This window comes from Phalacrocorax aristotelis, chromosome 8, assembly GCF_949628215.1.
Source record: "Phalacrocorax aristotelis chromosome 8, bGulAri2.1, whole genome shotgun sequence".
NCBI classification, from domain to species: domain Eukaryota; kingdom Metazoa; phylum Chordata; class Aves; order Suliformes; family Phalacrocoracidae; genus Phalacrocorax; species Phalacrocorax aristotelis.
This window is the reverse complement of record NC_134283.1, coordinates 77,649-103,293: the sequence shown is the minus strand read 5'-3', so window position 1 is coordinate 103,293 and position 25,645 is coordinate 77,649. Positions and strand designations below refer to the sequence as shown.

At 55.0% G+C, this 25,645-nt stretch overlaps 2 long non-coding RNA genes across 4 annotated transcripts in view; one reads left to right on the top strand and one right to left on the bottom strand.

Annotated features, from left to right (window-relative positions):
* LOC142060781 (uncharacterized) overlaps window positions 1-23,887 on the top strand; it is a 30,592-nt gene extending 6,705 nt beyond the window's left edge. The window contains exons 3-6 of one of the 3 annotated variants that reach the window (XR_012661919.1): window positions 558-710; window positions 1,090-1,199; window positions 21,089-21,451; window positions 23,295-23,887. This is a non-coding gene — a long non-coding RNA (uncharacterized LOC142060781). The remainder of the gene's footprint in view (window positions 1-557; window positions 711-1,089; window positions 1,200-21,088; window positions 21,452-23,294) is intronic. The other 2 variants (XR_012661918.1, XR_012661920.1) reach the window with 2 other exon arrangements.
* Window positions 14,511-19,753, bottom strand: LOC142060782 (uncharacterized). Its single transcript, XR_012661921.1, has 2 exons — window positions 19,543-19,753; window positions 14,511-16,531 (listed from the first exon to the last, which is right to left on the bottom strand). It is a non-coding gene; the product is annotated as an uncharacterized LOC142060782 (long non-coding RNA).
* Window positions 23,888-25,645: the final 1,758 nt, after the last annotated feature.

Genomic DNA, 25,645 nt, shown 5'->3' with positions numbered 1-25,645 from the left:
AAAGTGAAAATGACCATTTTTTGTAGGGTGAAAGCACAAAAAGTCCCCACAGATCTCAGTAGTTTGGAAAAGCAACCCCAATTATTACATTATGTAAAGAAGGCAGGGAAGAAAAGAAAACCAAAACAAAACCCTATCACAACCCTGATGCCACATGCCTACAAGCAGTTCCTGGGGCTTATTCTGCGGGGGTGGGGAACCCAACCTTGTTCCCCAGGTTTGCTGTGCTGCTTCTCCTCCCTCGGGCATGGGGGGGGCAGTGGCATGGACAGTAGCAAGCACCAGATTTTTTTAAGCAGTCGAGAGGAAAGGACAAATGCTCGTGACGCTTTGCTGTTTGGTGCAGAGGCAATGAACGGTGCTGCTGGGGCTGCGAGGGAGAAAGGTGCAGAGGAATAGAAGCTCTGTGGATGCAGCCAAGTTACGGTTTCTGGATGGTATTAATCGAGAAGAGTAATTCAGATAATGCTGCTGCCCAGCGACCAGAATTGGGTACTGAGCCCGGGAGCCGCGCACGCGCGGTGGCGTCCCTGTGATCCCCATTGCTCTCTCCGCAGGTAACAGCCCTGCGATGCTGCGGTGCCTGCGAGGTGATGCCGCCGTGCTCGTTGCTGCTTCCTGGTAAGGAAAGGCCTCCTCCGCTCCTGCTGCAGCGTGGTGGTGTCGGACACGATTCCCTGTGTCGGGTGAGGCCTAGGGCTGCCGGCGAGGTGAGCGAGCGCCTTTGGTGGGTGCAGGGGTGTCTCCTTGTGTGCCTGCACTACTGGGGCTGGTGGGATGGGAAGCTTCAAACGACCCGCCGAGGCAGGCTTCTGGTATGCTAAAGGTGAGCGGGTGAGGGCAGCCCCAGGAGTTACCCGGGAGCTGATAGAAGGGAAGAGCGAAAGGAGGAGGAGGATGATGACCCCTTCCCCCTGCCCAGGGCACAGAAGGTGGCCGACTCCCCAGCTCACCAGAGCTCCCCCTCAGCCTCCCCTGGCCCCCCTTGCCCCGTGCGCCTGCCCCCAGCTCTGGCACGAGCGAGCTAGGCTACGTGCCTAGGAAGCCTCATCTCGTAAGAGCGGTAAGACACCCATGTATCCTCTTTAGGTGGAGGACGGCCTAGAGTCTGGAGCTGCAGAAGAGGCAGGGAGGAGAGGAGGGGAAAGAAGCATCTGAACGGCTAAATTGTGCCAGCAGCGCTGAGAGCGAGAGTCGCGGTGAGTCCTGGGCCACTGGGGCCCCGTTGCCTCTCTTGTGCATCCTGGGCCCTCCCTGTCTCTCCCCTGGCCCCCTCTCTTTCCTTACCTGCTGCAAAATTTTTCTTTTTCTTTTTTTTTTTTGCGCGCTCCCCGCACCTTCTTTCTCCATCTCGCTCTGAGTGGCTCCCTGCCTCCCCGTCTTTTCAGTCCTCCCTCTCTCTGTCCTGTAGCCTGTGGCTACTTTTTCTTTCTCCGCCTCTCTCTGCCTGGCTCTGGCTCCGTTTTTATTTTTTTTATTCCTCCTGCTCTGTCCTGTAGCCTGTCGGTATTTTGTCTTTCTCTGGCCCTCTTGGTCTGACTCACCGCGTTACCGAAAAACGCGGTAAAATCGGAAACAACTCCTCAACGCCAATTTAGTATTAAAGAGCAGGCGTTGTTTATTCACGGCGCCAGACGCACGGGGGATCGCTCCTCCTGGCGTGCGTACCTCACACACCTTTCCCGTTCAATTTGTAGATCAAAATTTTAGGTATTCATACACATTCATTATTGTCCTGTCTACTGATCGGTACAAACTTGCTCGTTCCGTATGTGAATTACTGCGCAGGCTCGGTGGTGGTCCGTGAGTCGGTGGTCGCGATCTCCCCCTGCCAGAATTGCCTTTTGCCTTCTTGGCTCTTAATCTTGGCAGTCTTGGCTAGTTTTCTCAGTGCGCTACACGAAACCGCGTTTTGTCGTCCTTTTCTGACAGAAGCACGTTGTCTGTTGTTCTGTTGACGTTAACGATCGCCTAGTGACTAAAATGCAGATCGACAGATACACTGATTCGTACGCTCCGTGTTCCCGTAATGGAACACCGTCTCTGGTTGGTTGATTTCATCGCTTTGGTTACACCTGTTCCTGTTGTTCAGTTTCTTCTTTTTTGGCTTTGTTTGATTCTCTCTGTGATTCTGTTTTTCTCTGCCTCGCTTTTCCCAGCTCCCTGTCCCTCACTTTGAATGCCCGTTATCCTTCACCAGCTCACTCTCCCTTGGTTGCCATCCCCGTTTCTGAATTCCTCCTGCTTTGCCACGTAGCCTGTGACTTTTTTCTTAATCTCTCTCTGTCTGCCTCAACGCTCCCGCCGCGCTTTTTAATTCGTCTGCTCTCCTCTGTACCCTGCTACTGTTCTTGCCTTTCTGAGTTCTTCTCTGTCCAGCTCCCTTTCCCTATTCATGAATTCCTGTTCTTCCTGCACCCGCCGCTGTTCCCTGTGATCCCCGTCTTTCTCTGTCCAGCTCCCTGTCCCTAGGTTTTAATTCCTGCCTCTGCCCGCTGTAGCCCGTCTAGATTTTTCTCTCGGCCTCTCTCTCTGTCCGGCTCCCTCTCTCTGTGTTCTAATTCCACGTTCTCTGTCACGTAGACCCGTGCTATTTGTTTGTCCTCATCTCTCTCTGTCCAGCTCCTTGCTGCTATGTTTTATTTCTTCCCTCTCTGTCTGTCTTTGTAGCCCATTGCTGTTGTTGTGGGTTTTTTGTTTTTTTTTTTCCCCCCACTTGTTTCTTCATTTGTCTCCGTCTGCCTCCCGGTGCCTGATCTTTAATTCCTCCTTCCCTGTTGGGCCGCTGTTCCTTTTTTCCATTCTACGTTGTGTTCTCTTTGGTCTCCTGTTCTTATTCATCGGTTCCCTCCTCGCCGCCCTGTGGCTTGTCCCCATTTTAGTGTTGCCTCCCTCTCCCTCCCTCTGGCTTCTTGCCCCTGTTTTTAAAATTCCTCCCTCTCTTCTCTCTTCCCTGTCGGCCGTGTGATCTTCAGCCTTTCTCCATCTCTTTCTGCCCAGCTCTCTGTGTCTATTCATTAATTCTTCCCTCTCTGCCCTGTAGCCTGTAGCTTTTGTCCTTTCTCCATCTTGCTGTCTCTGGCTTCCCCGTGACCCTCTTTTAGAATTGTTTCTCTCTCCTTTCTGTACGCATTGCGATTCCTTTTGCTCCCCATCTCCCTTTGTTTTGGGTGTTGTTTTGTTGTTGTCTTTCTGGCTCCCTGTCCCTAATTCTTAATTCTCTGCCTTCTCATGCTCTGTACCACGTAGCCCCGTGGTTTGTTTTGTGGTGTTCCCTCCCCGGCCCCTTCCCTCCGTCGTTGGCTGTCTCGGCTCCCTGTCCCCGTGGCTTCATTCTTCCCTTTCTGCCCTGTTCTTGTCGCTTATCTTGTCTTTCTCCATCGCGCTCGGTCCGGCTTCCTGCCCCTATTCTTCTTTCCTCCCTCGCTGTCGTGCTGCCTGCCCCAGGTTCTTTGTGCGTCTCCAGCCTGCTCCTCTTCCTTCTTTGTTGGTCTGTGTCCTGCTCTTCCCTCTTTCTGCTGCCTCTCTTCCCCTCTCTCTGCTGCTTTTATCTCCAGCTCCGTCAGGCTCCCTGTCCTTCTCTGGCCGTCCTGTTCCCTGCCTCGTGCCTTCTCCCTACACGCACACACGCCCCCCGGCCCCCGTCCAGCCGGATGCCGCTCTTCTCTTCTCTCTTCCTACTGTCCTGTGCCCTGCTCCTCACCTTTGGTGGCCTCCCCCTCTGCCCAGGAGCCAGGCGACGGACGGTCCGTTCCCTGCCAAACCAGGACAAGCGCGTGCTGTGGCTTAGCCCCAGCTGGCAACTCTGCACCAGGGAGCTGCTTGCTCGCTCCACCCTCAGTGGGCTGGGGGAGAGAGCTGGAAGGGTAAGAGTGAGAAAAATCATGGGTTGAGATCAAGACTGTTTAATAGGTAAAGCAAAAGCTGTGCGTGGAAGCAAAGCAAGGAATTAATTCACTCCTCCTTTTCGGCGGGCAGGTGTTGAGCCACCTCTGGGAAAGCAGGGCTCTGTCATGTGTAATGGTTACTTAGGGAGAGAAATGCCGTAGCCCCCCCCCCCCCACCCCCGCCCCCCAAGGACTCCCCCTTCTTCCCCCAGCTGCGTGTGCTGAGCATGATGTCAAATGGTATGGAATATCCCTTTGGTCAGTTAGCTGGGAAAGCTTTCCCAGCTGTGTCCTCTCCCAGCCTACTTGCTGGTGGGGCACTGAGAGAACCAGAAGAGGCCCTGACTGTGGAAGCAGTGCTCAGCAAGAACCAAAACATCTCTACATTATTAACGGTGTTTTGAGCATAAATCCAAAACGTATCCCTTCCTAGCTACCGTGGAGAAAATGAGCACTATCCCAGCCAACACCAGCTCCGTGCGGCTGCGGCAACGGCGGCCGAGGTGGCCTTGGGGCAGGGGGGGAGCGTTGGGGAGCCTGAGCCACGAATGGCTCCTGGGACTTGTTACGTGCGCGCCTGCACAAACACCTGCCCTCTCCTTTGCCCTCAGGGCTGCGTTTGCGCTGCCTTTGCGTGGGGCAAGGGGCTGTGATGGAGCCCAGGGGAGGAGGTGGTGCACTGTGGGGGTGAGGGGAGGGGGCCCCCCGTTGCTGCTGTGCCTCAGCTGTGGGCGGGCTACTGGATGGAGGGGCCCCAGGTGCGGGCAGTGGGGCTGACGGTGCCGGCTCCTCCCTGGAAAAGGGGTGGTGCCCGGCTCCGGGGGGCCAGTGTGAGCTGAGGGCGGAGCGGAGCTGTGGCCGAGCGTCAGCGGGCTGCGACTGTAGCGAGGGAGGAGGTGAGCGGGGGCTGGGTGGTGGACCGCTGCGTCCCGGGTAAAGCCCCGAGGAGGGCTGCGGCGGGGCAGCGCCGGGTCGGAGCGGGCGGTGGGGAGAGCGAGGCTGTGCTGAGGGCTCGGTGGGGCTTCCGGGTGCATCGGCGGGAGGGACGGTGCCCCGCAGGGTCCGAGAGCGGGGAGGGCGGGCTGGCGGCGTGCCGGGAGCTGTGGCGGTGTGCCTGCCGGCTGGCCGGGCGGCCGTGTTGTGCCGCAGAGCGTGCCGGGAGGTGTAGTCCTTGTGGGGCGCGGCTGCCGGGCGGCCGTGTTGTGCCGCAGAGCGTGCCGGGAGGTGTAGTCCTTGTGGGGCGCGGCTGCCGGGCGGCCGCGTTTTGCCGCAGAGCGTGCCGGGAGGTGTAGTCCTTGTGGGGCGCGGCTGCCGGGCGGCTGTGTTGTGCCGCAGAGCGTGCTGGGAGGTGTAGTCCTTGTGGGGCGCGGCTGCCGGGCGTCTGTGTTGTGGCGCAGAGCGTGCCGGGAGGTGTAGTCCTGGCGCAGTGGCTGCCGGCCCTGTCACGTGGTTCGCCGGGGCGTGTCTGGAGGCGCGGTCTTCCGGTGCTCGAGTGCCGGGCGGCCGTGCCGCGTACGGGACGCGCGGTGTATTTTTGGGGTTGGATTCGTGTTGATTTCTGGGGGCTTCCAGGTGCGGCCGCTCCCCGAGAAGCGGTGAGTTCCCCGGGAGCTGACAGAAGGGAAGAGGGAAAGGAGGAGGACCTTTTCCCCCTGCCCAGGGCGCAGATGATGGCAGCCTCCCTGGCTTGCCGGAGCTCCCGCTCAGCCTCCCCTGGCCCCCTCTTGCCCCGTGCGCCTGCCCCCAGCCCCGGCACCTCCCCTGAAGCGTGCTACGTAGCCCTTGGCCGCCCCCAGGCCCTGTCGTGAGGTCAGCGAGCCAGCCCTCAAGCGCACTGGATTCCCCCTTGGCGCAGGGGCCCTTAGCAGTAGTGCGGGGAAGGAGCGGTGTGTCCAGAAGCCCCTGTGGAAGGAGGCTTTGGTCAGGGTTGATCTGCGGTAATAACGGTTGCTGTTTCCTCTTTCCCTCTCCCAGAGGCTGTGCTCAGGATGGGGTTGTCTGTCCTTCCTGTTCATCTCTTCCTCTCTCTATTCCTTTGCGCTGGTCCCTCTCCCTATTGTTTATTGTTTTGCTTCTCTGAACCTTTTTTTATTCCCAGCGTTTTCCGGTGACAGGAGCAGCAAAGAAGGGAGCGGAGCATCGGGGTATCCATGGAGAGAGCATCTGGCGTTCTCCTGTCTTTGTGGGGCTGACCCTGAGGAAGTGTGGTACGTGGGTCGATAGCATGAATATATATATTTTGTGGGTGTACAAATCCTTTTCAGAGCGTCAGAGGCTAAGGGTTTTGTTCTGTTCAGTGTAAACATTGTTCTGTTTGTTGAATTTGTCGAAGATGAGAGTTCAGTGGGGGACGAAGTCAGCTCTCTGGCTGGTTTGAGGGTGAGGTGGGCTGTACGTGTTTGTCGGTCGTCTCTCACCTGCCAGATGTTTTGAACTAGTTGTATCTGGTTTTCGTAGGGAGTCACGAAGGGGTTTGGGGCTCCCCAGTGGCGGGTGCTGTGGCCAAAAGAGAAAGCAGGGTCACAGAGTGCTTCATTTACGGGGCTGGCCTCGGCCATCTCCTGCACAAACTTCTGGTATGTAGCAATCGGGACTCGATTTCCTGAAGGAGGAGAGGATGATGGAGCTCGTTATAAGAGCATAATCATTTTCTCTTCTTTTGGCAGTACGGGCACCCGAGGACCAGCTTGCTTTTGAGGAACGGCACGAGGATGTTGGTGTCGACGCTCAGCAGAGGAAGGAAGCTTCTTTTGGAGGCCAAGAAGGTGAAGTAGACTGCTTATTTGTTGTGTTTGATTTTCATTGCGGGGATGGGGAGGGGTGGAACATGCAAAACGCGGTCCCGGGTAGGGGAGGTTTCTGACGTGGGAGGCCGTGAGAGAGATCATGGACGCTGCTGGACAGGCGTTAGAACCCGTTGCTCAGGTTGGACGGACCCGGCAGAACCACCGCACCATCTTAAATAATGCCTGCTCACGTACTGAGATTTTAGGAGTTGCCCCCGCATCAGCTTTGGCTTTTCCTCGTCGAGCTTGTGTTTTGGCAAGAAGCGTCTTTCGTTAAGCGTTTGGGTCTAAGGGGTGTCCATGAGGCTACGTGGTGCCCATCCCCATGAGATTTTGTGACCAAGTGATATTCAGCATCCATCTTATGCCCGTCTCCTGTAACTACTCTGCAGTTTTCGCTTAAGGCTTGATAGCGCAGCGTTAGCTGAGGGCGGCATTTCCCCCACTGGCCGCTCCACGCCGACGGCGTTTCCCCTGCCGGCCGCTGTCCGTTCCCTGTAACTGTGACTCTTGTCCTGGCAGAACCTTTGCCAAAGCCACCTTTGTGCTCCACAGCAGTCTGTTTTCTGTCTCGAGTATGTTTCTTTTCGGTATCCGATACCCCAAAGCTGTGTACCGTTGGCTCAGGTCTCTTCTTGAGCTTCTGCGAGAAGAGAGAGCCTTCATCTGTTTTTATTGATGCGTCTCCTGGGGTGGTTTTTTGTTGTCCTTTACAATCTAGTTTTGTCCCAGCTACTGAGGTGTTAATTTAGCTGCTTCGTACAGTTTCCGATACGCTTGTGTATTTCCACGTTTCTTTTCGTGTTTTTTGTCCATTGAGACTGATCTAGTTCTGTTAAGGGACTGAGCGAGAGAGAGCGTTGAGGTGACTCGAATGGTTGATGGTTTTACAATAAATGATTTACTTTTTAACCAGAGATATTTTCTGAGAAGGGGTTCTTAAAAGATTTCATTCTGCTTTGCCATTCCACTGGGGTAGATGAGCCCCAGCCTTTTTTCGGGAGGCTCATTCTGCTCCTGGGCTTCTCTGGTACTGTTCCTTGAGTTGGTTGCAGGTTTTGAGCTGTCTAAGCTCTTTGGGTAGGTGTGTTTTGACATTTAGAGAGGGGGAGGTTTCTGGTTGAGGTAAGAGATTAAGGAGCAGTCAAAGTTGAGCAGCATATATATATTAGAAAGTACACTTGTATGCAGCTTTTGTTTTTCCTTGGGTCAGTAAGTTTGTGTTGGGTGTTCAGGGGTAGCAAGATGGTCTAATAGTGTGTTCTGGATTATTTGGTTTTGTGGGGGTGTTACGGTTTTGTCTGGGTTTTTTTGTTTGTGGTTTGTTGGTTTTTTTGTGTGGTAGGTTTTTTGTTTGTTTTGTCTTGTTTTCCAGGAATTTTGACTTGACTGAAGGTAGAACCTTATATTTTTTCCACCAGTTTTGCCTGTGTGTTGTGCAAGTTGTTGACATTATCTCTCAATAGGACTGATGGTGAGATGCTGCGGTAGGGGTTATGGTGAGCGTGTTGTACGCATCTGTATATGGAGCTCTAGCCTTCCTTCAGAAAGCAGCAGGGACGTAACGCATAGCGTGTGTCGGTGTACGGGACTGCTCGTTGCCTTTCCCGATCGCCCGCAGAGTACCACGTTGTCCTGAGAACCTTTGCAGCTTGCGGCAGGTCCCTTGTAGATTATAAGCATCAGGGCTTCCGTTATTTTGTGGGCCTGTAGAGAGCACGGAGTCTGCGGGAAGCTGGAAGGTAGGAGGTGCTCACAGAATGCAGGGCAGAGGTGGGAAGGGCAGCTCCCGAGGAGCGGCTGACAGAGGGGCTTTAGGGGTGCAAATACAGGGCAGGAGCTGTCGGGAAGGAGTGAGGTTCCTTCCCTGACAGTTCAGGAGGAGAGGAGGGGTTTTTGAAGTCTTGGTACTGGGGAATGGTTGGGAAAGAGGTGTTTAAGTGTTAGCTAATGGTCGCGTTCTGTGTGCAAGCAGCCTCCGGTAGCCCAGTCTCCTTCCCCGTATGTGTCAGCGCGGCCACTCGAGCGTGCTGTCTGCCGAGAGGTTCTCCACGCAGCTGTTCATGGAGTCGCTCAGGAGTGAGTTACCTACAAAGGGAGTGTGTGTCACTACACCAGCCACGCCCGTTTGCTTCCCGTACTGCTTTTGGTGTTTGGCCTATCAGTGTCCGCCTGTGCTTGAGTCATCTGACACGAACTGTGATTTTTGTGTGTTGCGTGGTTTGACTTTTTCTTGCAGTTTAAGTAACAGGTCGAGGGTTAAGCAGGACAGTCGAGCGAGGCGTGACGGCAAAGGCGAGCAGATGGCGTCGTGTGCTGTGACGGGGCGGGCTGTGAGGTCACTCGTCTGGGACTTCTGCCTTTGGGGTCTCTGTGTTGCCGAACAAGTCAGTCAAAAGGATTTGTTAGTTTGTTTTGCACGGTGAGCTCTTGCTTTTGGAAAGCAGTGTCCAACATCTGTGTGCCTCCGTATTTCCCCAGAAGTGGGCCCGGCATTGAAGGTGAGTGACGGTTCCCCAGCCATCAGGGATGGACCGAGTATGTGAGCAGGCACCTGACGTGGCCACTGACCCGGGAGGCACGGATTGGGAGGTGAGCGGAGCCGTGTTGGCACAGTAGGGGAAAGGATGAGTCTGGAATGTGGCTGTTGGTGCAGATGCACGGTAGGGAGCCGGACACGGAAGGGAGGGGGCGAACAGAGCATCGTGAGAAGGTAGGTCAGCACGTGACAACGGAGGGGTCGTGCAGTGTGAGCACCTATGTGACTAGTTAATGAAGGGACTCACAAAACTATATGCAAAGCGGGATGTCTGCCCCGAGCTCGTTGGGCAAGGTGAGCGATGAACAGGAAGCCGTAGCAGCTGTTATTTCTGAGGTGTGGAATTGTTTGTGAGTGGGCGGCCGCTTCCAGGCGCAGGGGTCGCCTTGTCTCTCTGGTTCTCTAGGCACCGTAGGTGGCGGCGGCCACGACATCCAGCCTCATTAGAGCGTGGGGGAGCGGAAGTTCAGGGCGCTTCCGAGGAGGCTGTTGTTGCGGAAGTGGCCGGCGTTGAGTGGTGCGATGCTGAGTGATGGCACCGCACGTTTGGAGATGAAGAGTATCCGTGTGACCGCAGCCCCATCCTACGTAGCCTGTGTGGCCTTTTTAAAGGATGGCTTTTGAGCCCCCAGATTTGGAAGGGAAGCTGAGGGGCCGATGCGGTCTTTGTGCGGGTGGCCGGTCGGTTGGGGGAAGCGCAGGTGGGGCAGGCAGGGGTTGTAAAATGAGTGGAGGGTACCGTTCAGAGACCGGACACGTTTGGGCCGAGAGAGGTTGTGGTGTCCTTTCTGCAAAACAGAAGCATCTGCCAGGCAGGGGAGTTCCTGCCTGTGCTTGTGTTGTTGTGTGGATTTTGTAGTCTGTCTTTGTTCCTTACTGTACTTGGGTCTCGATGTGTCTGTTGTTCTCCGTGCTGAGCAGGCACCTAGGTAGCAATATTGAGGGTTTTGCAAGCCCTGGCTCATCGGCATAATGGTAACCGAGAGCTTCCTTTCTCGCATTTTAAGTCTACTGCATAGATTTGTCTTGTGTCTGTAATATTAGACCTTTATAGAAGGTCATCTTTTTGTGGCGGTGATTAAGGTGGCCTCAGTACTGCTGCTGAAGAGCAGTCTGAATACGCAGAGCCCTTTTCTGGGACCTGTTCCCTGCACCTGAACGTTCTGAGGTCTTTAAGAGTGGCTTGTCGCTCGTACATCGTCCTAGTTGTGGGTATATGGTTTTATCGCAGGTGATGATGGTGCGTGACTTCTCTGCGGATGCTATAGCTTCTTCCTCGCTGCCCTACAGATCTTCTCGCCCGGTGGCATCTCTGGGCCGGAAGTCCGTCGTCTTGGTGAGAATTTTCTTAGGTGCCTCGATCACGTCGCTTGTAGTATTTGTGAGCGGTGTCGGTCCGTGCACGTCGATGCCTGTGTCAGAGCTGCTCCACCTGGGGGTGTAGCAATGGTAGAGCGGGGGAAAGAATAGCAATAAGAGTATATGGTTACTGTTAATATGCATAGACTGTTTTGGCAACGCCCGTACAACCCTCGTCGGAGCAAGTGGCCGTTGGCAGCAGGCGAGGACGGTAATTTCCGGGGTGTTTTGTGGGTGCCGAGGGGATGACCGTAGCTGTCTGGGAGAGGCAGCTAGAGTGCTAGCTGAGCAGAGGGCACCTCTCAGCTGTTCAAGCTTGTACGTGCATGAGGCTTAACATTTGATTGAAGGTATTTCCTTTAATGGCATGCAGTAGTTGGGCTCTAGATGGTATTCCTACGTGGAAGCAAGACCTGTGGAATGGTTAAGCTGTTGCTGTGCGTCCAGGTGACTTGTTCTATCATGCTGTTCTTCAGAGGATGAAGATGGAGCTGTGCAGGGTGATAGAGCAGAGCTGAGTAGAGCACACTAAGGCAGCAGGTCCCTGTGCAGGATTAAAGGGAAGATGCGACTGAAGGCTATTTGAGGAGCATTTCAGGCGAGCTGGGTCGCAGTGAGGGGGCGCATGGGGCTGGTGACTTTGTTCTCTTTGCTCTCAGGAGCACAGCGCTATCCCTAGGGGCTGGCAAGGTTCTAATTGTGGGGCTGGCGCCCATCGGGTGCTTTTTTTGCGTTACAGTTTAAAGTGTGGATCGCTCTGATATTTGAGGAGTTTCTGGGCAGTTGTCTGCGGCGTTGTTCCCAGATGCGTGAACAGCTCTGCTCTGTCGCTGTCTGTTTTCAGGGAGTGTGATTTCTTCCCTGCATCCTTACATTCCTAGGTCTTGTAGCTGGGCTTCTTGTGCCTCCTCCCTCCCTCTCAGTTTTGAGAGGAACTTCTTGTCACGGGCCCTGACGCTCTTCTAATCTTTTTGGATCGCGTTAGGGCCTCCTTGCGTCACTGTCAGGGTTCTGCAGGTCTTGTTGCTGGACGAGCTCTTCCGTCCAGTTGTCTCTGTGTTTGCTGAGAGCGTTCTCTCGTCTTGGAGGCGCGCAGTTTGTAGTGTTTCTCATAGCATTGGTGTGTGCGTTTTGTGAGTTTGGCTCGGAGCCGCCTTGCTGGCCGTGTAGAGTCGGGTAGGTGGCACAGCGATGAGAGCTTAGGGTTCATCTGTTGCTATGCTAAGGCTGTTGGGGGAAAGGTGGTACCGTCATCTCGGATTGAGTGGCCCTCCTCAGCAGGCAAGGACCATAATCACCGTGACGTTTTGTGGGCTAGGAGGCCGTGACCGTAGCTATCTGGGAGAGGCAGCTAGAGATCAGCTGAGCAGATTACCTCTGCAGGGTGTTCAAGCTTGTACGTGCGTAGGGCTTCATGTTTGATGTCATATGTTTGTTTTTAATGGCAGGTTATAGTCGGTGTTCAGGAACTGTTAAGGTACTGCTGTGCAACCAGCCGACTTGTTTTGGAGATGCCGAGGGACGAGTCGTGCAGGGCGACGGAGGGGAACTGAGGGGACCGATGTAAGCGGGTGAGTTGGTGCGTGGTGTATATAGAGGGAAGATGTGACCGATGCCTCTATGACTCCGTTGCTCCTTGCGTTTGTCTTTTGTTTTGGTTTTGAAGTAGCGTAGCAATGAGCAAAGGAGGCAAGTCGAGCAAGGCAAGTGGTGATTGGTGGGCTGAAGTAGCAGCTCTTTTCTGAGGTGTTGTGCTGCTGGTGAAGTTATAAGCAACGCGTGTCGTTTGGGTGTTACGGACGGCGGGCGAGCTGAACATGGCACCTGCAAGTGACGTAGGCCGGGTGGGAGGCTGTCGAGGGAAAGGAGTGCGAGACGGGGATCGGTGCGGGCAGGCTGTGGCATCGGGCAGCATCTCAGGAGGTGCCTTTTCACTTGGCTTTTTGCAGGTGCCGCTGGCAGGCTCGGAGTGCTGCTGCCGCATGCCTGTGAGAGGTTTGAGAAGGTGGGGCAGCGGCCAGCATCTAAGATCGGAGAATGCTGTGGTCCGTCGTCGAGCTCTTCAGTTTGTAGGTAACACGTGGGCCGTCTTTGGAACGGCGTATGAGCATTAGAAGTGAGCTGGGTAGTAATGAAGAAGTCACGGGGCGGTGATTTCTCACGAGCGTAACGGTAGTTTACTGTGTGTTGATACATTTGGTGCCACAAGTGATGACGGAAGCGGGGTGTGATGCTGGAATCTGTGCAGAGCAGGTGAGCTGATGGGCATGTTCGTTTTGATGAGGGGGGTGCTCTGGAAGAGATCTGTGTTGACCTGTGTGATACTTATTGCTGGCTCTGGGTTTTTTTCTTATGATGAAGAGGTACCTGGCCACTGCGAGAATATCCTGGTTAGCTGGTGTGTTTCTTGTTGTGAAAGGATGCATAATCTGACCCATCTGAAAGCCCCACAGTGTGACTTTGGTTAGAAAGAGATTTTGAAAAATTGAGATATTTCTTATTCAGTGAGGTTGCATTCTATGAACTTGCCATCAGAGTGCATCTTAGAGACGATGTCTTTGTCAGTAGAACTCATCAGCACGAGACTTGCAAAGTATTGCTTTTTTTTAAAGATAAAAAAATCCATGGTCCTTGCGGAGATCCAAGCGCAGCACATACTCCAAAGGTTGGTGGCATTGGTAGTGCTTGGGTTCTCAGTTGTAACAGTCGAGATACCATAAAAATACGGTTCCCCTGCATGCTTCGGTACAGCCGAACGCATTAGCATATCTGCCGGTCCTTCTTGGTAGCCCCATGTATTGCAACACTGGGGATTTGATTTGCGTGGTTTTTTGTTGTGGTATTTTTTTTCCCCCAAAAAAGTAAAACCGTATCGGGGATCTCTTCACTCACCGATTCTTCTGTCATAAATGAAAGTTTAAAAAAAGCTAACGTCGTCTGATTTACGACGTGACTTGCGCTCTTTCAGCTGTAACTGCCGAGCAGATGTAGTGTACGATTTGTTAGGTGTACCTAAGCAGGTAGGTATTTGTTGTAAATATTTAATGAGGGGCGACTGAATGGGGGGGGGGGGGGGGGGGGGGCGGTGTTCTTTCCTGCCGGTATTTTGAGGGAGCGCTCTTAAGTATTTTATTTCAGTCTCGCTTCGATGCGCGTTTCCCTGGCAGTTCAGCAGCATCTCTTGGGCAGGGCAGCTGGGCGGACGTCCCTCCCGACTCCGTAACACGCCAAAACCCCCCAGTCACGTTGCTGCTGTGTATTTTGGAGATAGATAATCTTATGGCGCGCGTGAACGGCTGTGCGAGTTGAATGAACGCAGAAGGAAAATGGAAAGCTTTTAGAGCCTAGACGCTCATATTGGATGTGCGTAAACACGCGCCCGCCTTCTCAGCACAAAGTGAATTACTGAGATTTATTCTTAATTTTTTACGTTACTCTTTCAAGTTTGACACGCTTCACTTTAGGCTTCATGGAGCCAGGCAGCAAGACGTGCGGCGGCAGGGCGAGGGCTTGTAGCTGCTGCGGTGGATCTGTAAGCGGAGGTTCCGGTTCCGGTACAACTTTGCCCCGCAGCCTCACGGGGTTATCTCCCCGCAGCGGTGCCGTAAGGAAGGGATGAGACGTTTTCCAGCACCAGCCAGAGCGTTCAGTGTTACGCGAAGGATCTGTTCAAAATGGTATCGGTTAGTCTTAATACCGTTTTCAAGTGTTCCAATCACTCTAGCTTTTAAAGGATGTGTCGTGTTTTGACATGACCCGTTTGCCTGGAATCTTGCTGTGGCTCAATTTCCTTCCTATCCCTTATGTTGACTGAGCTCCTCCATTTTCTTCTGTGCTATTTTATTAACGTGCTGAAATATAGTTTGGGATTTCTGTTTTTCAGATGTCTTAAGTGTCTCGTGATGCTCAAGAGATGCCTGCCGGTCGTTAAGCGTGGTGAAGGTAAGGGGCCATCCCTCTGCCTGGAGGCTCCTGGCTCTGTCTCCAGCGGGTGCCCCGCAGGTGCGGCCGCGAGGGCTGCCTGGTGGGGAGAGTCGGGGCCCCCAGGGACCGGGGCTGTTTGTCACCCCGGGGAGCCCGTCCCAGTGCGGGAACATGTCCGAGCAGAGCCCGAGAGAGACGTGACACCATCCTCTGGCACGCTCCTGCTCTGCCGTGGGGCAGCCGCCAGCCTGCGGACAGGGGCTGGGGGGGCTGCAGCTGTTTGGGGGGCTGCCCCACCTTTTAGATTTTAGCAGAGCTCCCCCTTTTCTGGGGGGTGTGGGGTGAGTGTGTGTGTACCTTTGTAAATGGCACTATTAAAGTAATGAGCTGCAGGTTGGAGCAGATTCCCTTGTTTAGTGCCCTTCTTGGGGGTGAATAAAATTGGGGGAGTCCTGGGGGGGGTGTGATGATGTCATGTGGGGTGCCCCGGTGTCACTGGGGGAGCTGATAATGCGTCAGAGGAACAGGTGAGTGGGGGCGTCATGTAGGGGTTCCCCCCCAAAAAGGGGGGTTGCAGCCCCAAAATGCCTGAAAATTCAGGGGGGCTATTACAAAAACCTCTTATATATCTTGACATGTAATATTAATTTATAGATGTATAAAGGGATTTTAAAATAAGAACTTATCTCTCCTATATTATATAACGGATTTCAGGATACAAAAATTCTACATCGAGATGCAGGGTTTTAAAACACAAAAGTAACTCGACTGTCTATATATCTAGATCAAAAAATAAAGGAGTTTAAAGTGAAGAAAAAGGATAGATGAAGGAATTCAAAGCAGAAGAAAGTCTGACTAGAGCGAGCATCTACGCTTAGTGTGTGTTACATAGTCTAAGTAGATGTGTAATCTAAATAGAGGTTATATAGAGTGAAATAAGCTGAGGTATAACTGTAAGTAGATGTCTAAATAGAGAAGTCGAAAAAGATTGAAGTGTCAAAGGGTAAGTAAGCAGATAGCTAGTCTAAATAGCTGTTTTATATACGTGTTAATATGGAAGTCTAAACAGGTATGTGTAAAGAGATATTCTGTGTAAGTGTAAATAGCCTAAATAGGTGTAAGTGTAAATATAATAGCTAAGTCTAAACAGATGTATGTATTGTATGTAAATGTAAAATAGATAGTATATATAAAATATAGATGTACTCTGTAAGGATGTGTAAGTAGACACATAGTGCAAATGTCTATGCTATGTAAGGTTTTAAAACGCAAAGAAACCATGTTGATAGAGATGTTTATAGAGAAGACTTAAAAATTAGACACACAGCCCACCCCCCAATCAACTGAAGGCACAAAAGCGCTTTCAAATGCTGCCCCTTCCCCGTTCTCCTTCTCCCATCCCGATTTGGGGCTGATTCCCCCAAATGGGGACTTTCCCCTCTGGGGCTGCGTAGGCAGCCTGGGAGCTGCTGCCAGGGCAGACACACACTCCAAAGCCCCTGAGTCTGGGTCTGCAGTGGGGGGTGAAAAACCCCAAACAGGTTTGGGGGAAAGAAAACAATTCGGGGCTCTTGGGAAAGCCCACTCCTGCTGGGTTTGTGCAGTTGGAAAGGAGGGGGGAAAAAAAAAGCGGGGGTGGGGGGGCAGAACCCCGCTAACCATTCTCATGCACAAAAGCAAAAAATTGCCAATTTCAGTGTTGTGGAAAGGGTGAAAAAAAACCCAGAAGTGAACTGTTTGGAAAAGCAATCCCAACTTTTACCTTATGGAAAAGCAAAAAAAAAAAAAAACCCAAACGGACAAAACCAAAGTAACCCGAACGACAACAAAAAAAGCCAAACCATCCAACCAGAAATCACCAAAACTAAATAAACCCACCGAAAACCCTAAATCGGGGAAAATTTGGGGTGAAACACCAGCAGTTTGAGGGGCATTGCTGGGGCTTATCTGGAATGGATTCTCCGGAGTGGGTCAGTTATCTGGAGTGGATCATCTGCTGCAGGTTAGCCCAGGTGCGTTGCCCGTTGTGGATTATCCTGGGGGGACCCCCTGGTGTCAGTCATCCCCATGCATATTCCCCATGGCGTGTCTGCCCAGACATGCCCCTGTCCGGCAGTGTCCGCCTCCTCCCCCCGCCCTCCCTCTGCGTGTGTCTGTGCCCTCCCAAACGCTTTCCCCTGAAATGGCCCCCCCGCATGACTTTTTTTCCCCGGTGACATCCCCCCCCCACTTCCCCTGGCCTCCTGTTGTGTGCTCGCTGAAGCCTTGTGCTTACGCAGGATGAGCAGAGCAGGGTCCTGGCAGTGCAGAGGCGAGGCGAAGCGCTGCCAAGCCAACGAAGCCCAAGGCTCAGCAGTGCACAACTCCTTTGCAGGTCAGCCACTGGTGTCTGGTCTGCCTGGCTGCCCCGCGCCCTGATGCACAGCTGCCCCCCTCACCGCAGGCAGCCTGCCTTCAGAAGGGCAGCTGTGTTCCCCTGATGGATTTTCTTCTTTAACCCTCTAGGACCTGTTGACTTGCTGCTCTCCCTGTCACAGCCCTGATGCCGCAGGCCTACAGCAACTGATGGGGTTTACTCCGGGGGGGGTGGGGGGTGGGAAAGGGGACCTTTCTCCCCAGGTCGTTTGTGCTGCTTCTCCTCCCTAGGGCGTGGGGTGGGGGTGAGTGGGGCAGGAGGCAGGACAGTAACGGCCACCTGATTTTTAAAGCAGTCGAGACGGAAGGACTAAAATGCTCGAGGCACTTTGGTGCTGGGTGGTGCGGAGGCAACGACTGACACTGCTGGGGCTGCATGAGTGGGGAAGGTGCAGAGAAACATGAGCTCTGCGCACGCAGTAACAGTTCCGTTATCCCGGCGAACGTGACCCAGAGCCGGCGCGGGTCTTGCCCCAGAGAAGAGTCACGGAGACCGTGCCGCGCTACGGCAGCCGGGAATCGCGCATGCGCAGTGGCGGTGGTCTGTCCGTGCGGCCGAAGTGCGGTACTGCACTCGGAACAGACGCATGCGCAGTGGCGACGATGTGTCACTGCTCGCTGCTGCCACCGAGCGACCGAACCGCGGAACAGCAGGGGGGAGCTGCGCTACCCTGCTCGCGGCACTCACTGATCGCGCAAAACCGGGTGCTGCAGACGGGCAGCCGCCCGTTCCCGAGGGTGAATTTTTTTCGCTGGTCGCTGCTGCCACCGTGCAAGCAGATTCCGGTACTGCAGCCAGGCAGTTCCGTATCCATGGTGGCGCTCTACTTTCTGCCCCTGCTTCCACCGACCGCCCAAACCTTCGTAGTGCAGGTGGGCGGCCGCGCCTGCGCAGTGGCGCCTTTCTGCTCTCTGCTGCCACCGTGCGATCCAACCGCGGTACTGCAGGTGGGCAGCCGCGCATGCGCAGTGACGCCTTTTTCTGCTCGCTGCTGCCACCGTGCGATGCAACCGCGGTACTGCAGGTGGGTAGCCGCGCCTGCCCAGTGGCGCCTTTTGCTCTCTGCTGCCACCGTGCGATGCAACCGCGGTACTGCAGGTGGGCAGCCGCGCGTGCGCAGTGGCGCCTTTTCTGCTCTCTGCTGCCACCGTGCGATGAAGCTGCGGTACTGCAGGTGGGCAGCCGCGCATGCGCAGTGGCGCATTTTGCTCTCTTCTGCCACCGTGCGACCACACAGCGGTACTGCAGGTGGGCGACCGCGCGTGCGCAGTGGCGCCTTTTCTGCTCTCTCTCTTGCCACCGTGTGATCAAACTGCGGTACTGCAGGTGGGCAGCTGCGCGTGCGCAGTGGCCACCTTTTCTTTTTCTGCTCGCTGCTGCCACCGAGCGAACGATCTCCGGTACTGCAGGCGGGAGCTGCGCTGCCCTGGTAGAGATTCCCCCCCCTGCCCCTTTACCCGCTCGTGGCAGTCACCAATCGATCAAAACCGGCTACTGCAGACGGGAAGCCGCCCGTTCCCGAGGATGAGGTTTTTTTCCCGCTGGTCGCTGCTGCCACCGTGCAAGCAGATTCCGTTAGTGCAGCCAGGCAGTTCCGTAGGCGCGGTGGCACTTTATTTTTCTGCCCCCTACGTCCACCGAGCGATCAAACCGCGGTACTGCACGTGGGCGGCCGCGCATGCGCAGTGGCGCCTTTTGCTCTCTGCTGCCACCGTGCGACCACACTGAGGTACTGCATGACGGCGGCCGCGCATGCGCAGTGGCGCCTTTACCTGCCCTCTGCTGCCACCGTGCGATCAAGCTGCGGTACTGCAGGTGAGACGCCGCGCATGCGCAGTGGCGTCTCTTTCTGCCCTCTGCTGCCACCGTGCGATGAAGCTGCGGTACTGCAGGTGAGAAGCCGCGCATGCGCAGGGGCGCATTTTTGCTCTCTGCTGCCACCGTGCGATCAAACTGCGGTACTGCAGGTGGGCAGCCGCGCATGCGCAGTGGCGCCTTTACCTGCCCTCTGCTGCCACCGTGTGACCACACTGCGGTACTGCATGAGCGCAGCCGCGCATGCGCAGTGGCGCCTTCTCCGCTCTCTGCTGCCACCGTGCGACCAACCTGTGGTACTGCATGAGAGCGGCCGCGCATGCGCAGTGGCGCCTTTTTCTGCTCTCTGCTGCCACCGTGCGACGAAGCTGCGGTACTGCAGGTGGGCAGCCGCGCATGCGCAGTGGCGCCTTTTCTGCTCTCTGCTGCCACCGTGTGACCACACTGCGGTACTGCATGAGCGCAGCCGCGCATGCGCAGTGGCGCCTTCTCCGCTCTCTGCTGCCACCGTGCGACCAACCTGCGGTACTGCATGAGAGCGGCCGCGCATGCGCAGTGGCGCCTTTCCTGCTCTCTACTGCCACCGGTCGACCAAACCGCGGTACTGCATGAGGGCGGCCGCCCATGCGCAGTGGCGCCTTCTTGCTCTCTGCTGCCACCGTGCGATGAAGCTGCGGTACTGCGGGTGGGCAGCCGCGCATGCGCAGTGGCCACCTCTTTTTTTTTTCTGCTCGCTGCTTCCACGGAGCGACCGAACCCCGGGACTGCAGGCGGGAGCTGCGCTGCGCTGGTAGAGATTTCCACCCGCCCCTTTACCCGATCGCGGCTGTCACCGGCCGATCAAAACCGGCTACTGCAGACGGGAAGCCGCCCGTTCCCGAGGGTGAAGTTTTCCTCTGGTCGCTGCTGCCACCGTGCAAGCAGATTCCGTTAGTGCAGCCAGGCAGTTCCGTATGCGCGGTGGCGCTTTATTTTCTGCCCCCTACTTCCACCGAGCACCCAAACCGTCGTACTGCAGGTGGCCAGCCGCGCATGCGCAGTGGCGACCTTTTAGCTCGCTGCTGCCACCGTGTGACCTAACTGCGGTACTGCAGCCAGCAGCCATGCACGGGCTGTAGCGACATTTTGCCGCGCTTGCTTCTCCACGCCACTTAGTGACACACACACACACCCCCCCACACACACACACCCCCCCGCTACCTGGTGACGGCACCGTGGGGGCCGGAACCGTGTAGGCACAGCCATTAGCGACAGGTCCTGACCCCTTGCGATAGCCCGGTGAGGGTGGTGCTGACACCCCTAGCCACGCTCTTAGCAACGGGCCCCGCCCCCGGCGATGGGCGGTCGGTCGGTCGGTCGGTCTGATGTCTGAACCCACCTGGCCCCACCCACCTTTGCGACAGGCCCCGCCCCCTGGCGAGGGCCTAGCGGGGTGGGGCCGTGCTCCTGTGCTCCCCAGCACCCCCAGTTAGCAACAGGTCCCACCCCCTGGTGACAGCCTGGGGGTGTTGCTGGTGCTGCCTGGCCCCACCCTCCATAGCAAGAGGCCCTGCCCGTGGTGATGGTTCCGGGGGCATTGCCAGCGTCCCTTTGGACACACCCCCTTAGTGACAGGCTCCACCCCCTGGCAACGGCCCGGGGGGGCGGTACCAGCAGCTCCTCGTGATGACAGGCCACACCCCCTGGCAACGGCCCGGGGGGCGGTGCCGGCTCTCTCCCCTTAGCGACAGGCCCCGCCCCCCAGCAACAGCCCGAGCCTGTGTTTGCTCTGCTCGGGGGGCTCGGTTTGGGTGTTTTCTCTCCCCCCTCCCTCCCGTGCCGGGAACTTCAGGCGGCTCTCGTACGGCTCCCGGGGCCTTCACCCCTCGGGGGGCTCGGCCCGCCCCTTTCGCGGGCGCTGTGGGAAGGGCGGGGGCGGGGCCCGGGGGTCGAAGAGCCCCAGCCTGGGCTCGGGCAGCTCTTGCTGCCCCTGGGCTCTTCTGGCGTCGGTGCTGCCGTGTTCCCTCGGGCGGTCGCAGCTTTGGGGCTGTCTCAGCTCCCCGGGCAGGCGTGCTCTGGCGTTTAGAGAAGCGGAGGCGTTGCCTGAGGTAAGGATTTCAGAGCTTGGCACTCTTTGGCAGCATCTGTACTAGAAAGGTCCCTTGTGGCCTGCTTTGCTTTTTTTTCTCCTGGGATGCTGTTTTGGGCGCTGAGGGGGCGGTGAGACGGTTTAGTGGTGTGGTGTTCTGTTTGGGGTTTGGTTTTTGCTTTGCTGGGTTTTTTTCCCCCTTGTGAGATCATTTTATTGTGCTGCTGCAATTCCTGTCTTTCCTGAACCCGGAACCTTGGGGGTTTTCACTAGTTGCGCCGTTCACTGTTTCAGGTGTTGCCTTGGCCTCTCAACAGCCGTGGCACAACCTACAGCGATGCTGCCTCTCCAGGCCCCCGCAGGCCCCACTTTCTTGTCCAGCCAGGCAGGAAAGCGTGGTTGTTGCAGAAACAGCTACGCCCTGCGACTCCTCCTCAGGCTGTTGGCTCGGCCCCAACAGCGTACAGGCTGCTGAGCTCACCGCCTCCGCACGGGACGCAGGCAGCCCGGAGAGCTTTACCCCGCACATTTCCGTCCCCTCTGGGCAGCAGCGGATCCGCCGCTCGAGGGCGAGGAGCTGGGACGACAACAGGCCGCTGCAGACTCTGGACAGGGTAAGAGGCTGTTCCCTGGGGAGCCGGCGCAGGGGGAGCGGAGGTACGCACGGGCACTTGTCGGTGCCCCTGACCAGTAAGGGGAAGGTTAAATTGTTAGAGTGCAAATAAACACATATTATTTAGGGATGAGTCGTGACTAAATTTAATCGCAGCTATTACTGAACAAACCAGGCAGTCATTATTCCTAATCTGTAATTAAAAAAAAATAAAGGCAGTCCTTTTTTATGCCATAAATAGAGTTGCGAGTCATTAATAGCTCAATCTAAATACAGCCGTTATTAAATCAACTGCAGGCATTAATGACTCCTGATCAGAAACAAAATAAGGAAAGTTTTAGGATCTACAATGAAAATTGAACTGGAAAGCTAAATTGGGAGTGGGTAATACTGAAATGGTAACAGGGCTGTTAGAAAGTTCAGAGGCAGCGACAGCTCCTGCTTGCAACCCAAGCAGTAAACGAAGCTTTAGATTCTTAAATGAAGAGAAATAAAGGTGAGCTGTTAAACAGTGGCTGGGTTCAAGCGTAGGCATTAAGAAAATTTGCAGGTGCGGGTGATTCCTGACTAGAACTAACAATTCCAGAAGATTTAGATTTAAAATTACAAAGCTAATGGAGTGCCACAACCGCCCGGATGTAACCGCAGCCGCTTTGGGGGAATGCCCCAGCCCTCCCCAACCACTGCTATTAATTACTGCCCAGGAGAGCGAAAGTGAAAGTAGAAGCAGTGCAGGTGAAATGTGAGCAGTACGCTTTTCCTAAGTCATCTCTTCGTGTCAGGAGAGGAAAGAAAATGGAAAGAAGATGTTTGCAGGGGGTCTGTGCTGGGTTACCTGCGCGTCTCTTCCGTGCATCGTTGAGGAGACATTTAGCTCGTGTTGGGCGCTCACAGGTGGAGACAGGGCGAGCTGGAGGCAGGATCGGTGCTGGCCCTGAAAAAGGGATGGGCAACGAGCTGAGAGAAGAGGGGGCAAGGGCTGAAAAAGGGTCTCCAGTTCTGCAGGGAAGGCAGCGGGATGTGACTCGGCAACCGCTCTGAGGAGTGCAGGGTCATTCGCTGCGATGAAGTCAGGGTCTGCGGCTGGCCCGGAGAGGCAGCAGAAATCCCAAACTCTTTGCAGGGGTACCGGCCAGATTAGGGCAACACCTGAACAGTAAAACTATTTAGGGGAAGCAGAGCTGGGCTGCACCGCGTGGCCAACCTCCCTCTTCTCCGTGAGTCCCAAAGGGGCAGCTCCAAGAATGTGCAGAGAATTCATCCCTTGCGCTAAAAATGAGACATAAGTAGCACCCACCCGTGAATTTTATTTTCTGTCTCGCTCTGCGGCTCCTGCCTGCTTGTCTCTCCTCAGTGCTCACCTGCACCCGTGCTCGGATGGGGCAGCTGAGGGAAGGTGCTGCCATCTCCCCAGCCCCGGCGGACTGCCCCTCAGCTGTGTCCTCTGTCAGGGAGCGTCGTCATCTCTCCTGCCTCCCAGAGCGTGTCCTGTAGTGGCAGACGCGCGGGCTTTTCCCTGCACGCGCATACGGGAAGAGAAGCACAGTGAGAGCTGGGCTTGTCAAAGAGTAATGGGGGTGGTGGGAAGCGTAGCTAGAACCGGAGAGGCTACAGCGCAAAAGCGAAGCGGACGGGACACAAAAGTAAAATGGTGCACAGGAATGCTGAGGAGAGAACTCCCGCAGCACACAGGAAATCAGTGTCAGAATCTATTTTCTTCTGACTGCCAAATTAAAAATAATGGCACGCTTTGCAACGCTAAGCTCGCTCTAATCGTCTGAACTGTTTCTTTCCAACCCCCCACCGCCCCCAGCACACCGTTCAGCCTCCTCAGCCTGAAATGCCTTGTTTTCCTTCCTTTTTTTTTTTTTTTTTTTTTTATGACAGGGCAACTTCTGTTCCCGAGGTGGTGCCTACAGTACAGCTATCTCTTCGAAGGCAGTTTGGTTTAGGTCAGAGAATGTTTAGCCTGGACTGAATCAGCCTCTGTTTCTGTTTCTGGAAATCATCGGTCCTGTGCATAAAGCCCGGAAAAAAGGAAATATGAACCAAAGGACGTGGGGCCTGCAGGGGTAGGAAAATATTTGAGAAGAGGTTCAGTGGGGAAATGATTGTTTGTCTGTGGGGCGTCCAGGCAAGCAACCCAGCTGCTAGAAAGTGGCGCTGTCCCCAGGATGGCCTTGGCGGTCCCGTCGGAGTCGGGGGAACAAGGACAAGGCAGGGTGAAGCATCTGACCTGCTGTGTGGAACGTGACTGTACAAAGCACGTGTGATGCACTGCAAGTTTATTTGTTTAAACTGTGAGTTAAAGAAGGTGTGCAGTTGCTTTGTAAACAGCCGACGCTCTAAAGCTACACCCATCTAATTGCTAGCTGTATTAAATCTATCGTATTGCTGTTTCTGCATTAAAAAAAATAACAAACCAACACACCTATGTAAGCACGTCTAAGTACAATGGAAAACCACTGTTTAACGCGTGGCATGTGTGGGTGGTTTTTTTTTTGGGGTGGGAGGGTGGGGTGTATGACAAAAACCTGCGAGAGACACACACACACGCGCACATGTAATGTTTTAGCGCTCACCTAAACCCAAAAAAGAAAATCCACTCTTTATTTTGCAGCATTAGCATTAGCTTCCAGCGCACAGCCTGAGCGCGTACCTCTGCTCTCACCGTCTGCTCCCTCTTCAACCGTGTGTGGCTGTCATCAGCTTGCACAGGCTTTGCTCGTGCAAGTTTCCGCGACAGCTTACGAGAAGGCAGGGAAACAAACCCAGCAAGACGCGTAGTGCCTTCCTCTATGGGCTCCGTCCAGCCTTTGTTAAAACGAGCAGAAAAAAAATCATCTACTGCCTTTACTCTGACTGACTCTTACAGAGAGCATCTGACTTGACCCGCAGCAAAGCGATGCCCCAGGCAGCAGCACGTATTGGCGCGGACCGCGGTTTCACCCACCTGTTTTACTGCGCCGGTCCTTTCCCACGGCCGATGCCACAGATGTGGCGGCCCACCCCCAAACCTCTTTACGAGGGTTCCCTGGGCTCTGCAAGTCGCCTGCTGGACGTGTTGCTGATTCGGGCACGGGCAAAGTCAGCTTCTTTGCTGGCCTCGGGCCAGGGCAGCCACGTACTCGAGGGAAACTGAGAATATCTCCAGCGAGATCTCACTGGGAGGCTGGGACCTCATCACTAGGGGAGAAAGCCAAGCGACTGACACTGAAAGGGAGCTCTTTGCTAGGCTGTAGATGGTAAAGTTAAAAAAGAAAACAAACCTGCCTTTTTAAAAATGCCCTCTTTTGAGTCTGCCACATTTGATACAGATTTTTAAAATTGCAGGGTATATCTCCTACAGGCCTCATGCAAAGGGAAGTGAGTACTTCTGGCTCTCAGGACAAGGGGGTCCCTCAGGAGCCCAGGTGCTCACGCCAGCCGGCATCTGGCACAGCACAGGGCAGGAGCTTTGGCAGTAGTACGTGAGCTGAGAATGAGAGTCCGGCAGCACTGCACGCTTCTCCTGTGAGCCGCCGAGTCTCGCGCGCTGTACCTTCCACAAATAAAAGGCCAGAAGAGTCAGCATTTCTGCTAGTTCCAGCCTCATCCGTACCCTCGTCGGTGTAACTGTAAGCAAGCGTCCCGTAGCGACTGGGAGCGTGGCAGCTGGGCTTCCTGCACTGTCTTAGGTTGTGCCCTTGGAGAGACCCTTCTCCGAGCCCCGGGGTGGGTGGGCTGCGGTGCCGTTCAACGCCGAATAGGCACGAAGGCCTGTAAACAAAATGTATTTATATTGTACCCATACCCGGCAGCCAACCGCCACTTTATTTACATATTCTGCACCTCCTGCCGACGCTTTTAAACTTAGCCGATATTGCCGCAGTTTTCACTGACGGGGCAGGGGACTGCCACGCAGCAGGGGGAGTTTCTGGGTGTCTCCCACGGACACAGACATCCTCAGCTGGGTAGGGACAGGGTGAGAGCTGGAACAACTCTGCTGACATGTAAGGGCCGTCCCAGGGCAAGGCTCCTCGGTCTGGGGGCTGAAAGGCGAGCTGCGCTGGGTGGTTGGTGTGGGAGTTGTGGAGCAAGTAGGGGAAAAAAAAACCAACAAGAAAAAACCATCCAAATGTTTCACAGCAGGTAGAAAGCTTGGCAGAAAGCAAACTGAATGCTGTAAAGACAAAAGCCGAAAGCGGCTATGGACTGTACGAAAAGAGTCAGTGCCACGGAAGGAGGTTATTTCTTCA